The sequence below is a fragment of the Zophobas morio genome, unplaced genomic scaffold (assembly GCF_036711695.1).
Source record: "Zophobas morio isolate AGI-343-1 ecotype UQ-CSIRO unplaced genomic scaffold, CSIRO_AGI_Zmor_V1 ptg000108l, whole genome shotgun sequence".
NCBI lineage: Eukaryota > Metazoa > Arthropoda > Insecta > Coleoptera > Tenebrionidae > Zophobas > Zophobas morio.
Window position 1 is genome coordinate 5,814,527 of NW_026972213.1, and position 16,512 is coordinate 5,831,038.

Consider the following 16,512-nt stretch of genomic DNA (forward strand, 5'->3'; position numbering starts at 1 on the left):
ACCAATAAAAAATTGGTGACGACGTTATCAACATGGATAATTCTAGTCACAGCCTTATACCAATGCAAGAAAAAAAAGAAAACGTTATTATACCTTTAAAATGTTTTTGCGAAAATTTGAACATTTTGCGAAAAAACTGAAAGTGGATTTGGAAAAAATGGATAGAGACAGACAGACAGACAGAAACGGGAGCCTACTTTTTTCGTAGTTTTGGGGTATGAAAGGTCGATAAAACGTAAAACTAGAGTCGGCCGACGGACTCGATTACAATACTTCCTTCGCTTACCTCGGGAAGTAACAATAAAAGTAGCATAATCAAATTTTATAACTTTTCCAAAAAACTGCGTAGGTATGTTGAACATCTGGGAAAGTTTTGCCTAATAATAACCTGTTTTTTTGTTATAAGTACAACAAATATATCAGCATTTAATGAAGTTTGTCATGAAGTTTAAATATTTATAAAGAATCATTTTTTCTGTAAAGGATATACAAAAACTTCGTAACATAAACAAAAATATATGGTTTGCGCGAAAATTGAACCATTATACGTTTTATTGGCCTTTGGTTGTTTTTGGATATTCAACTGTATTTAGAAAATATAACCAAATTTCCACAAAAATAAGTAAAAAGTCCAGTTTATTTAAACTTTCATTTCATTAAAGAACAAACGTTCAAATTTTCAAAAATTTTTATAGCAACATAAGCTTATCTGTGAATCAATGACGACTCGCGGCCAACTGATTGCTGTTTTCCATTCTACTTTATTACTAGTATGTAGTTTGATATTGGGGTTTTGCTTACAGTAAATGTCTAAAATAACATCAACTCAGACATAACTAACTACTCTGTTTTGACTTGTGATGAATGTATGATTAGATTAGTAATTTGTTGATAAAAAAATACGAAGAAATTAATTTATACCAAACAGAAAGACCAGGACAGCGACGATAGATTGAAGAAGAATTAATGTTTCAGTGCTTTTAATGGGTCATGTTCATGTAATGGCATCCAGAAGGTATGTAACATTAAGAAACCAAGCGAAACTAAAAATGGTACGGACAGGATATATTCTAGAATAGTACAATAAGATCACGGAACAACATCATAGCATAAACAAGGATTTTTTGTTGCGTGGACAAATTTTAATTTTCGTTTTTTTCTTTTTGTTCTTAATTGATATTTTAAGTAACTCTTTCTCGCCTTGAAAAGACCAACTCATTTAGAAAACAGGCGCACAATTCATTAAAAAATCCATAAAATTTACGAGTTTCGTACCGCGAACGAAAACACATTTCTGTTTTGCAAACACAGCGCAGCTTAAAGCGAACCGATATTTTTGGCTCGCCAATTTTCATTTGTGCGACTCGGCACTCGCATAAAAACACTACAAATATTTTCCAAATAAAAGCCGGCAAAACCAAAAATAGCCCACGAAGTAATCACCAAATCGCCCAACGCTTTCTCGTAAAGAGAAAATCGCGCATTAAAAAATAAATAAATAGAAAAAACGCCACCTGTTGCTTTATATTTATATCCGTCCGACGCTCCTCATGAATGGATGAATCACGGATTCGAATTTCATCTGTGTAGTGATAAAACGTGTATTTTGTCTAAAATGAATGGGAAAGAATTCCTCCGTTCCAGAGTGGATCTGTCTGTGGCTGTTAAGTGAAAATAATGGATTAAGAAGCAGCCGAGACCGCGTGTGACTTCTCAACTCGTCTTATTTCGGACTCGCCACTCAAAATGGGTTTTTATTCCATATTAACTGTAAAAGAGGCGAAATTTGGCTGCCGTAAACTGATCAAATTAATGCCGGCTCGACCATTTTTTCGCTTTTGCTCCTTTTCTCGTTCCTTAATCGAAAAATCTGTCGCCTTGCTGCATAAAAATGCGGCTATCGCAGCGATAGCCGTTTTAATTGTACCCGTTAAGTCCTTAGCAAAGTACCAACTCCTACGCGCGCTCAGATAATATTGCACTTGAAGACATACTTTATCCGACAATTGGAACGCAACACCGCATTCCAGAAGGTCATTACCTAACAACAGTAAATTATTTACCTTATAAACAACCTATTTGCATCACTCTTCCGAGAAAGTCATTTTTACGGCATAAGCATCCGTGAAGCAGCGCAAGAAAGCGTCTACAACACAAACTAAAATATCATTAAAAAGTATCAAAAAAGGTCCTGCAAAAACACATTTTGGATATATAAGAAAAAATTTTTGTGAACAGTAATTAGTAATATGTATAAAAATATTAACGAAAAGATATCTTCGTAATGTAAAAGGAACCCAATTCTAGAGAAAAATAAAACCCCAAACGAAAGACGAAAAAACACCCTACTAAACACAGCAGAAAAGTGAGGAAGCGTGAAAAACAAAGTAAAAATAATCTGTAGAATAAAGAAAACGGGAAATGATTATAAAAGATTATTTAGACAGAACTTCCGTCACTCCTGAAGTAAATCAAACAAATTCGTTTCTAAAAAATTACAAATTTTGTTTTGCGAATTTTATTTTTTTATAATAACTCCGTATAAATTAAAATATAAATATATCTGGATTGTTAAAAAGTTTGTGTCAACGTCATCAACATTTTAACATTACTATACTACATACTTACTAATAATAACAGTACTGTGGTCCCAAATTTTCGGGAAATGCCGTGAGCTGTTCTTGATACGATGCATTAAAAAGGAAAAGGTGAAGGATAAAAGTGGGATGAAATTAACAAAAGAAGAAGTGATTATGAGAAAAAGAAAGCGATAATATAGTTAAACAAAATGAATGATACTATAGGCAAAGAAATTAAAAGAACATAACTAGAAAAAGTAATTTATAAAATCAAACCAAGAAAAACTTAATATATAAATAGGACAGAAAAAAGACTCCAAAACTGGTGGTGAACAGGAGTAGTTATGCTGCTCTTTTTAAGGCAGTTGTCAGCATAGACTGAAATAACTACATAGGTACCATCAGTGACAAAAAAAAAATAGGACACAATTGATACTCTTGAAAATTTGAAAGATAAAACATGTAAGTTGAGTTCTTGTCAAAAAAAAAAAAAAATTATAAGAACTCCGATCTAACCACATTATTGAAAAAAAGTCCTTTGGTAGGCCATGAATTTTATTTTTAAAGTAATAATACTGGCAACACCAACGCGTTCCTTATTCGGTTTGATAATGACTGTCAAATAAGTTTCAAACTGTCAAGTAAATGTAACGCTAATATTATTATTTTAAAAATAAGTTTCTCCGCGTCCTAGCGTTTTTTTCCATCATATGGTGTAACCTTAAGAAGTATCAGGAAAATATATGCCAGGATTATGACGAAGACTTCGAGAAGAATTAAAACCAACATTGAAATAAATACAAAGTGGATTTAGGAAGAACCGGGGAATTCAACAACCAATCAGTTGTGTGAAAGGCCTATATGGGAATAGTAGAAACTACGCACGCCTAAGAAATGACAGATCGGAAAGTTTTATAAATGGAATAGGTTTCCAACAAGGATGGATCGCAGTCCTCTCCTGTTATATTTTAATATAGTACTGAAACAATAATTTTGTAAATTTTCCTTAAAACTGACAAAATTCTATTAATACAAAAAATATGGAATTTTATCACAATTCACTACTGTGCAACAAAAAATTAAATACCATTTCATTAAAGAGTAAATTACGACTCCTTGTTAATATACACCTTCAATACGAAATATAAAACTTTTTGTTAAACTTGGTCTCACCATTTGTCGAAAAATCCAACAATTTTCAGTTCCAAGATTTGATGACTTGGTCTGCAGTCAATTTGGTGGCAATTGCTTTTCCTTGCTCCTGAATTTAAAAAAATATTTTTTAAGGTGGCTAGTTGATTATGACTTTCATCACACAAAACGTTGATTGATCAAAATTATACAAACGGTTTTTCATTTTTATTTTACCATCATAGTGCAAATGACGTATTTGTAACCTTACATATGGTTTTCAACGTTATCATGAAATTTTTATTGACAATTTAGCAGAAAAAAGGAATTAAAAATGTAACAAACTATAGTATTGTAACAGGTAGAACATTTTGTCATTTTGTATTGACATCTGGTAAACACGATTCAACAAAATTAAATATTGCCGATATTTTATTACAGCAATTATTTTAATTTTAATGCAATTTTATGAAGTTTACATGAAACTCGTGAAAACATATCAGCTTCAGATTTCTAAAGAAAGACAAAAGTGTACGGTTTTTAACGCATTTTTTGAAATGTTTACGACTTTGCTAACGGAATAGAGAAAGTAGTTTGTTCCCGACTAGTAAAGTGCTAAAAGCAAGTAAATCGCAAAATGGTTGTCAAAGGAAGTTTATTTAAAGAAAGTGTTCACAACACCAATATTTTTTATTCTTCGACAATTCACATCGGTGTTTCGCTTTGCTTCAATCAAATAATTTTTGTAAACATCTATTAACGAATTGAATTTTACTACCTTACTTTTGGGACGAAACATTACTCGGTCCTGGAAGTGCTGTCTAACAATAATTAGCTTGTTAAAGATTTTTTAAGACGCTGCTTAAATCTCAAGATTTCTAGTCAAAAGACCGAAAATTTGGCTGTTTTACGTAAAATGAAGGCGTTTTTGCATCGAACATCCCAAGGTTGTTGACTTATAGAGGATAAAAAAATCCGAAATTTCCTTTCCAACGATAATTTGACTGAAAACAGTTGGACTTTCTGGAAATGATCTAATACTTATCTAGACACCTATGTTCGCGAATGATGCCGATCCAGATGCTCCAATCTCGTTCCAGAAAGATGATACTCCGTCTCATTATGCTGTTGATGGTCGACATTATTTGGACCATATACTTTCCCAAACATACCCAGAAGTAGTTACTCCTAGATCTGAATGTAATTATTCTTCTTTTTGTGGGATTACCTTAAGTAGAAAATAACCCATGCATATTAACGATTTAAAAATTCGAATATGAAATACAGTCCGTCCACGAACTCCTGAGATGACCCACAATGCACAGCTGTCAGATTATATTAGATATTTTATCAAAATAAAACACATTTTACAGATACCCTGTAATAAACACAGGCGCTTTTAATTCATCTAGCAAATAGTGTCAACTTCTAAGTAATTATAATTTTTTGACTTTACGACTTCTCGATTTTTAAAAATTCTGATTAAAATTTCACAAAAACCGCTAGAATTAATTTGTTCCTGATTGAAATACCTAAGAACTGGTCTATTACTTACACAAGACGCATCGCTAACTTTTCCTCAAACACGCAACATTCTATAGCAAAACTCGCGCCGCAATTAATTTTGTCCGTCTTCGCACGCATGCAAGCACTTTACTGAAAAATCAACTGGTAGAAACAAGTTCTCGGTAAAAATGAAAATTAATAAATCACATATCTTTATTATTCGCAGAAACTGCATCGCGCTGATTCTGCTTTCGTGGAAGCTCCCGGATTCGTCCGGAGTCATTAGTAGTTCCGGAAAGAGGTCTGCCGCCCATTATTTCACCAGAAACGCTCAACGCGATTCCGGGTAACTATAATAATAGAGCATGATGTGAGTTACGACATCGTAGCGCGAAATTAGCTAATCTTGCCAAAAATCTGCAAAATGGTGACGTTGCATAGGTAATTTTGTACAGAGGAGTCAAGTAACTGGGTTAAAAGTTCGGAGTTGTTTGTGAATGAATTAATTGGTTATTTTGGGATGGAACGCAAGCGGAATTGTAATAATGTTGTCAATGTTGAGTTTTTTCTTGTTTTTCGGGTTGGGTTCGTTAGCTAGTTTCGCTATTTTTAGAGATTTGTTTACTGATCCGTAGTAATTCCGTAGTATTTTTTAAATTTATGGCAATTTTTGTGCGTAGTTATGCGCATTTTTGTGGTCTTGTACAAACAAATTGAGAATAATTGTGCTGATCGATTTTTAAAATGAGGTTATCTATGAATGGTCAAAATGTAGTGACTCGTATGTATCTCAGTAATTTCAGATTTATTTACTTAAATATATTAAACAGGTGCTATTTTATGTAAATAAATGTTTCTACATATTGCACCTTACTTTATAGGAGTTGAAGAATCGTAATGTTTCATGATTTTTATTAGCTCTGTCAGTTGGCAACCGATTCTCCAATTATTTTTTAAATACATAATGACATTTGATTTAGGAAAATTGTCATATTATGTCACTAACAATGCCAGCAGCTAAATGAGACGAGACAATCTTAGATCATTACTTGCAGAATATTGCAAATTGTACATTATTAAAACGTTAATTTGGCAGTGCAGAAATTACTTTCATTAACAGTGGCTCTACTAAAATTACAACAAAAAACGTGATATTATAATTTAATTAATGATTTTTATAATATGATCAGAAAAAAGAGACCACAAAACTAAAAATACATGAATGTGGCATTTATTTACTAATTAAGGAAATTAACTTTTAAAAAATTCACCTGTGTAAATGAGCAGTTCGGTTAAAAAATACTTGTGAAATAACCGGTTTATTTAATTAAAAAAAAGGATAGGCAAGACGTTAATAAAGACACAATTAAGTTAAATCTCTGACGTTATAATGTAATCATTATTACGTCTGTTATCCTTAATTCGAAATATTTTTATTTACAACACATGTCGTAAAATAAAATTTGTAGTTTTCATTTTTGTCGTACAAAAAAAAATATTTTTCTATTGGAATATTAAACCCTGATTAAACTTACTAGGACTTGAAATTAAACAAACAAAACACAATTGTCAGTTAATGAAGAAAAATGCATCTAATGCATCCATCAACTTTTCAATTTAAATCTAAAATTAAAAAAACATCTTCCGTTAACTGTAGCAAGATGATTTAAAAAATCAGTAACACATTTTTTTATTCTTTTTATTGTTACCCATGGTAATTTGTAATATTTGCCACAGTTTCAGTCTTGTGTTTGTTAAACAGGAGTCTAAGTAAAGTTGGATAATTCTTATGACAGGAAGTTGGCATTTTTGACTCATCTTGTGATATGCATTATTAATGCCACATTAAGAATGTAATTTATTTTCTCACTTTGTCCTATGCATTAGTCACATTCGTCTCCGTTATTTGTGGGGAATCCGCCGCACCTTCACAAGTAATACACATACATCTAGTGGCTTTACTGCCAGTGTTTTTAAACAATTTAAAAAATCATGATTCATTTTGTTTTATTATTATTTTTAGTAATTGAGAATTAAAAAAAAAACATTATTTATTTGTCATGAGTAAAAGAGCAACGATTCCCACATTTGTTTTTACTTTGTATATATACTCTAATGTCATACCAGTATGGTGAAATAGATTCGCTTTTAAATTAATGTTAAAGTTACGACATGATGAAACTTTTACTTACTTAATTATTTTACTAAAGTTAATGCTAGATACTTCATTTTGCAGTGAAATATAGTGACGATATTGAGTTGTACCCCGCAGTTCATTGCTATTAGAATAAGAACAATTAACCGTTTAAAAAAAATGCGAATGAGGACGGAAATATTAACACAATGACACAACTGGTCATACTTTCGTCTGTTTTTACGTACAATCACTCCTCTTGAGCAATGCTACGAAATTCTTTCTTTTATTACACAAAGGGTACCTTTTTACCCAACACAAGATACGTGAAAGATACTTTTCACATCTACTGATCACAATTTTCGCACAAATTCCGCCATTTTCCACACAACTAGGTCACTTACATATTATTTAGGAACATAGTTTGACATTTTGGTGCAATTTTTCAATTATTACTCTAACATAAACCATCAAAGCCACTGAACTGAGGTATGTGGCTCCTAAATAACTTATTGAAATACTTGTATGAAAATTCTACAAAAACAAGTTGTGTTGAATATTCAACTGAACGAGGACGGAACACACAAAGAATTTTAGAATATAATAAAGATTTAAAACTGTCAACATACTGAAGTAGTATCATAATACAGGATCTATTAAAATATATACTGCTATGAACAAAAGTTACATTTAAGTATTCCTTGTCTGCCAATTACAGGAAAGTATACCCAAAATGCCTGAGAAAAATATACAATTTTCTTCCAAAACGGTTTTATGATTTGAATTATATCTTCAAGACCATGACTTTGATTAACATGTATCATTTGTTTAATTCATTAATAAGCTGGGAAGATACCTTGGGCGCGATTTGCTAAACGTAAACCAAATGTCGGATGGCTTCGTTACTTGACCATAAACTTGAATTGGGATTTAGAATTCATTCTAGAGGAAATTAATCGGTTGGCCCTTCCTTTCCCGCTTCGTTTTCCATATTTGGTTAAAGTATAAAGATGGAATGAGTTAACCATCGACGTTTATGTCAGTAATACAAATTAATTGTAAAATTTTAGAAATTGTAATTAAAACTATTTAAATGTATGCTGATTCTGGAAAAGCTGATTTACGTTTGTATTATACATAATATTATTGCAGATTTGCACTTAATCTCTTCAAGAAAAAAAAACAAAACCTGGCAGGACAAATGAAATCACTTTTCTGTGTCACTTTAATCTCGACAAAGTAGGATAACGGACCACACAAAAGTCGATATACAAATACGGGATTTTCATTATTAATACTAGTTTTTGAACTTCGAACTATTTTAAAGCGTATCGATTATTATTCTCTCCTTCTGACGTCATCATTTTCCTAATTAGAGTATTTAACGCACTAAAAATATCTAGGGGGTTAATACAACACCCACAACTGCATAAATAAAAGAAAAAAGATTATTATCAACATTTTCATCCTCGGCAACACATTATTATTCCAAGCGACCGAAATCTTGACATATGAATAATGTGTTCAGAAATTCAGTACAACCGGATGCAAACAAAATAGAAAAAGTCTTTTTTAGGTAGGTACCAAAACAGGTGTCACGACATAAATTTCAGTTATGACAAATAAGCTTTTAAAACAGGGATTGCCCGTCGTTTTCCTGCTGTGCTCCAGACACACATTTTCTAAAAAAAGTCGTAGGCGGAATATCATAATATTATTTTCTGAGAAGGCAAATAATAAAATATAAAAAAACCTTCGCCACCAGCCACATTTTTTTTAATTTTTCAACAAAACTAGGCGGGTTGCAATTAGGAAAGTTTTTCAATTCGAGCCGCGGGCTGGGTTATAGGAAAAAATAGGGTTTCGTATAATTAGAGCCTGTGGTTAATGTTAATAAGAGCTTTTTTAAAAAATTTTAAGTAAATTATACTGTGTGGGATTACCGCAAGTGATGGTTTTTATGACTGACATGAGTCATTCAATGAATGTAACATAAGTAGGTATTTTGTATGTGTCAATGGAAATTTTTAAACTGCATATAAAGTTTACAAATTGATGTTATAATTATTTTGTTGAAACTTTTAATGCATGTAAGTATATTTATGTTCTTGCAGGAACTAATGAATTTAACATTCGTGGTTGAATTTTGTCTTTGGTTCTATAAGTAATTGTTATTGTGAAGTTTATTCAATCCGAGGTGTGAATATCTAAAATTTTAAAAGTGATTTTTAGTTGGCATGTTGTTTATATTGTGCCAGGCAAAGTAGAGAAGAAACTTCATTGGTTTTTGGTGGGCGATTATGACCACGTCTTATTTCCAAAAACAGTATTTTTTTATTATATAAGGTAGTCTTATACTTAGCTCTGGTCAATAAAACAGCTCAGATATGCTTTGCAAAAATAATAAAAATGAGGTTGAACACTTTATTTTCGATAATGATTTTTGCATTTTTCCTTAACAAATTTCTTGACAATTCTTAAAACGTGGTTCAATGACAAAAACTCTACAGCAAATTTTAAACGATCTTTAAAGAATTATCCCTAAGTCCCGTTAGACAGAAAGTGAAGCTCCGAATTGGATTTTTTTTGTTTTTTTTTTACGAATAAAAAACGGCAAAATTAATATAGTGTAGAAGTAATAAATGGAATTTGGAATTTTTGAAAAAAAAACTATGAGAAAGGTACCCCAATGGTTTGATATTGAAAGACATATTTCATGTTTTTAGTGAAAACTGTGTTGAGACAGCTACACACCAAAAATTACATAAAATTCTAGTATTTAATACAATTTTGTTCAAGCATTACGAATAGTTCTTAAGGTAATTACATTTTTATAAACAAGAAGTGATAACTTTATAACACAAGTAATGAAATTTTGAAAACATAACGAGAACACGATTACAGTTATTTGTATTCTACTGAAGTGAAATATTAATAAACTAACATAAATTATCCTACATGTCCTATAATTATGAAGTCGTTTACTTTGTTAAAATAAATAAATCGATATATGCCTTGAAGTATAACAGACATCAGAATATAAATGATATTACTGAAGTGAAAATTCCTAGCACTTTAAAGTACTGTTTTAATCGCCGCCATATTTAATGTAAGAGATGATGCGAATAACCCTTCTCTTCTCCCATATTAGCAGACCATTACTTAGATAACTGTGGAATTTAATTTGCTTGCAAGTTCACTTCCCCGTACGTCCCATAAAAATGTAGAGCCACAAGAATTTGTGGCCGCAAACTTCATTTCAACTATTTTGTATCCTTTTAAATAAAGCAGCCCTAGAATTGAGTCTGGTGATATACCATCTCTTACAAACGTATCAATTTCACACTATACATATTTGCATAAACATTGCAATAAGTTATTTTTTTATTGTTATAATTGCCGTAAAGCGGCAAATTGTGTTCTACCTCGTTTAATTTTAAATGGATCACTCTGTATTTACAGCCTTTTCAAAAATAAATTTTCTTTTGGTACTAGGTTTAAAACGATTCACGTAACATTAGGTTAAGGAAAACCAAAATCGATTCACTCGAAAAGAGGACTAAATATTTAATTACAATTAAAATTTTTCGCGATATTAACCCGCAAATTTGAGAATTTGATTGGTTTAATTTGATCACATGAGTAAATTAATAGGGCTTTTTAGTGATATATTAAACAAAGAGTACAAATGTTTATAAAATCATTGGGTGTCATCTTTAAAATGTGTTTATTTTTACTAAAATGTAATTATAATTTTAAAACTGTTAAAAATTATTATGAAAAATGTATACGACGTCCTATGTTCTGTGTAATTTTGGAATACCATTTTTGTACGTAGTAAACTTTAAGCTAAATTTCTTGTTAGAAGACTATTTAAAGGTTACATTTATAGCGCAAATATTAGAATAATAAAATTGCACTTTTATTTCACATGAAAAATAAATACATATAAATTAGTTAAATCTGGAGCAGTAGAAAATAAGAATTTTTTAAAACCAACTTAGTGTTACTTCGTAGTTTTTGAAAAGTTCAAGAATTCGATTTAAAAAATATGTAAAAACATTTTTTTTAGTAAGGGAACTAGGGGCTTGTTGTAACAGGGGTAAGTTGTAACACTAAATTTTTACCCGAAATTTAAACTTTTTAACGTCAGGTTTTTTACTAAATTTAATTCTTACACCATAAGACATCATGTCATCACAACCACTGTTCCTCCAGCCAGCGCATTGAATGGAGGTGTGCACGTGTTTCGTTTTGGCCAAGTAATGTAAAATATTGCTTTAGTAAAATTTGGTTTTTCGTATCTGTTATTAACTAATTTTAAACTTTTAATTTTGCATGTATTTAGTTCAAAAATTACTCAGCTTTGATATTCCTTACACATTTTGACACTAAGCGACATAATTTTGTCGAAATGTAATTAAATGTAGAAAAATGTGCTACGGGGCATGTTGTAACAATATCTCGGGGGCAAGTTGTAACATGTTACAACTTATCCCAAATTCACTTCTACAAATCTGGTACCTAGCATACGAAAAGCGAGCGAAAATTTTGACCTATGCCATATATTGCTTTCCAGATATATTAAGAAAAAGGAAAACAAAACTCAAATCTTTAATGTTGATTCTTTTTCTAAAAGTTTATTTCAGTTTTACTGATAAACATTATATATAATGAAGTGTTGTGTTGATTTTTGAAAAAAAAGTCTAAATATGTATCAACATCCGTTTTACTTTTACTGTTACGACCTGCCTGATGGCTGTTACAACTACCCCCAAACACGGGGCAAGTTGTAACAGTGCACTTTTTTTAAGAAAATCCCTGATATGAAGTGAATATGAACAATTTTGACCTTTTGCCTGTTCAGTCCAGTAGGGGAATAGTTAGACTACCGACAGATACTTTTATAATGGTCAAATAGATACCAAATTATATTCGTTTTCCTAAAAACTGTTACAAGCCCCTCGTTCCCCTACACGAATATTTAACAAAACCACTTTTCTGAAATACTATACAGTAGTATTCGGAATTTCAATAGTTTATCTTTATAAAATGGATAGGTATCAGAAGAGAAATAGAAAAGTGGTTTAGCTTGTGTTCAGTTTTTGAAAATGTTGATGTTATGAGCAGAGAATCCAGACATAATGCGAAAAACGAACGAATTGAAAGAAGTCAATAAAATAACTAGGCTGACTCAGTGGTATCAGACGGGCTTTCGTTGAGCATTTTATTTAAAAATTATTATTAATAGAAAACCGCGAGAACTAATACGTTTTTACTGCTCAGTTTAACGGTTTCAAATTAAAACAGAAACAACTCTCCCAAATTTCAAATGAGATGAGAAGTTCAAAAGTTTCAAAACCTGATATTGAAAACTTTCCGGATATTTTTTGACTGCAATATAGTTGCTGAAACAAGCATCATACGAAGCGTACTTCAACAAAGCTTTAAAATTTGATGAAAATAAAAAACAAAAACAAGACAAAAATAACTCAAATCTGAACGAACAAAAAATTTTTATTTTTTTATTCAAATATTCTACACACTTACTGTTTGCCTAAAAGCTGCTAACAACATTTATATTAAAGAGAGTAAACTTCCGAATATTAACGTTAATTTTAACTTTAGAAATTTTGCAAGAACCATCATCAAGATGCTTTGGTATTTAATTCTGAATGAGTGAACCTTTCAAAAAATGTTGACACTTGGAGTACCGTTTCAGTACTATGAAATAAAAATATATATACCAAGCCACCCCTATTTTCTAATAAATCCGAACCTTTCTTAAAAATGACTACAAATTTTTTTTAACAATTTAGTAGTGAAAATTAGCTTTTGGTAAGTTATTTTTCATAAACGTTCTACGAGAACAAATCTTTAGATGCAAGAAACAAACATCAAATTGAGTTAAATTTTTAAATGAATTTTTACCTTCACGACGAAATCTTTTGTCAAAAAAAAAACGGAAATGTGGCTAAAATTCATCATTATTGTCATTCGAAAATAAAAAAATATATACATTTATTTTTTATGTATCAATTACTATTAATAGCTGAGTAATGTGACAAAATTTAGCACACGTTTGTATAATAGGAACTTTTGCAGCCGATCTGAAGTTTGAGGCCGAGGCGTAGCCGAGTTCGCTTTGGCAGTGGTGCATACAACATTTTTTAGGCGACCACATGTAAAAATGCCTAGTTAAATTTGAAAAAATAATTATGAAACATTACTTTAAGAAAAAATAACAAAAATTTAAAAATGTAACAGTATTGAATAATAATAATTTAACATTAATACTTAATAAACTTTGTTTCGTAGGTACGCAGATATTTACGTTTTTGAGGTGAGAAAATTGTTGCTTTTCTTGTTGGATCAAAACCCTGGAGGATTTACCATAAAATCGGAAGTCTACTTTGCCTATCAATTAAGAGAATGTAGAAGAAAGACTATTTTGCGGCAAACATTTCAGAACCAATCTCATCTCACTTCATAAATGTTTAAAATATTCGATCCATCATGCTTCAGTTATCTTTATAATTGTGACAAATAGATATCTCATCTAAATAAGAAGAATTCCGCTTGCTAAACGTGCATCTTCAAAAAAAAAAATTTAAGGTAAACACACAAGGACTTCGAAGAAAGGTTAGCAGATATTACACTTCAGTCCAAAAAAGTAATTTTGGCACTTCAGTCTGAAAAAATTACACTTTAGGGCCGCAAATAGAGTCGTCAAGTAACTCATTTTATATTGGTCGCCTGAAAACATTTTTTGTATGTCTAATATTTGAGGCAGTACATCCGTGGTAAAATGAACTTTTACGAATACATCAAACAATATCTAACACCAGAATAATACGTAGTTGCTTCCCGCAGCTCCGCTTGGGTGGATTTCGCCATTGGCATATATTATTTTTCACTTTTCCTTCCCACCCCGCAGTGCACCAGTCTAACTTAAAAACTTATTGGATTCCCATAGACATTTCCATCCCCTATTTTATTGCCCTTAGGGGTGAAATATCCCAAAATTCTCTCTTAGTGGGACATTACCAAAGTCAGCACTGTCCAATTTTCATGTTTCTAGCTTGAGTAGTTTAGGGTCTGCGTTCATCAGTCAGTCCTAATTGCCAAATACCAGCTATTCCACCGCTGTACAGCGTTAAATATTAAACTTACAAAAAAAAAAAAAAATTGTACAACAATATGCCAAATTTTATCATCTGTAACTTTGTATAGAACACTTTTCTCCGTAAAATAAATAATTCCGGAATTATTTTTAACAAAACAATTTTTCATCCTTTAAATTCAAGATGGCAGTATCCCCTGAGGTCTAAAACTTGTATTTTTTATCATAGTCACCATCAAAACGAGATATACCAAAATCATTATTACCCCACCTTTTTAATTTTAATTTTTTATAAGTTTATCGTTCAAAAAGTATCGACAGGTTTAGACCGCTTCAATATACCGAAATATTAAAATAAAAACAAACCACGCCTACTCAGACACAGTTTTTCTTAATAATGACTTCAGAGTTTTTCTTTCAGTAATTTAATCTTTAACACTAAAATTTTGCACCGAAAATTAGTTCTTGGATAGGCGTATTTCATATTAATTTTTACATTTTTTTTATTTTATTTAACATCTTAATAGTTCTTCATAAAAGGAGCTAACAATATTTATATTTAAAAAAAAGGTAAACCTCCGAATATTAAAAGTAATTTTAACTTTGTTATGTACAACAATGATGAATTGTACTTCGTCTTGATTTACAAAAAAATTGTACTTTTTGTCGGAAACGGCAGCGCCTGGCAAAACACACACAAACACATGTATAGAAAATTTCTGTACTACAGTTTAACTGTTTATAAATATAACACGTAAGTCAATTTAGAAATTCTGGCATGCTTAGTAGTGGATCATACAAAGTGTTTCAAATTTCACTTGTTTTTTTTTACAACCAAATTATGGAGAAAGTGTTAGTTGCATTTTGTTTTGATATTTAATTACGACCTCAATTACTTAAATTTAAATTTATCATATAAACAAAAACGTTGCTATTTACCGTTTTTTAATAAATCTTAGAAATGTCCTCGTCTTATTCACATAATGCAATTCGCAAAAAAAATGTGATGGAACTTCTTAGTCATCAAATAGTGAATGAAAAACTTGTTTACAACACAACATTGTCCACAACAAAGTTCTCTTTAAACTGTTTTCTACCACGAGCTGCATTTTTAATAAATAAAACACACTTTTACAATTTTTGAAAATATTTTTTAAAAATAATTTCTTCCAAATTTAAAAAACACATTTATCGTCCATACAAATTGCCCTAAAATGGTAATACTGAAAAACGAAAAATCCTGATTTCCCAGCGAAGCACTTTGGCGCCCCATTTACATCCCCCCATATTTGTAAAGAAATTTTTCAACATTACCCAAAATAAAAAACTGGCCAAAAATTGGCCAATAATCATCCAATACCACTTCCCGATTTCTAAAGACGTTGTTCCGCACTAAGCTCCGTAAAAAAATCCTACTCACGTTTGCGATCCTTCCGAGCGGTACCAGCAGCAGCGGTGTCGGCCGGTGGTCAATGTTACATCACTGGTACGTCACCGTGGTGTGGTGTCTGTCCGTGGAGCGCGTCGTGACCGTGCATGCAAGTGGCCACAAATCGACTGAGGTACGACCGTCGTAGCCTTTGCGATCCAAAAAAACTCCTGGCGGGGAATGTAAGTAAGCGCTGCTTGGCTGCTCCGACAGGTGAGTGCACCTGCACGATGCACCAACGGGCGGCCGCGTTTATCGCCGCCGTCGCGGACCCATCATATTGCACTCGCTGCCTGCGACCGGACGAGGAACGAGGAACGAGGAACGAGGAGGCGCGCACCTGGTGCAGGCGGCGACGCGCCGCAGCAACAAGTGGCCAGGAGCCTGCTGCCGGATGGCGCGGCGGGACGTGGAACGGACGCCGCCGGATGCGTTGGGGGTGGCGGCGAGTGGAGCGCGCCCGAAGGGCCCGAGGAATGGGATTTTTTTATTTTCGGGAGTTGGGGGATAGCGGCGGTCGGCGATTCGTTCCCACGCACGAACGAAACTGAAAATATGTGGTCAAAATTCTGAAAAATGACGTTTGTTTATCTGAATAAGATTGTCTGTG

The 16,512-nt window shown here is 32.1% G+C and overlaps 1 protein-coding gene across 2 annotated transcripts in view; it reads right to left on the reverse strand.

Moving 5' to 3' along the window:
- The window catches only part of LOC135144598 (follistatin), a 127,210-nt gene extending 111,015 nt beyond the window's left edge, over positions 1-16,195 (reverse strand). The window contains exon 1 of one of the 2 annotated variants that reach the window (XM_064076626.1): positions 15,894-16,195. The gene's annotated coding sequence lies outside the window, so the exon portion shown is untranslated. The remainder of the gene's footprint in view (positions 1-15,893) is intronic. The other variant, XM_064076625.1, reaches the window with a different exon arrangement.
- Between the last annotated feature and the right edge of the window lie 317 nt (positions 16,196-16,512).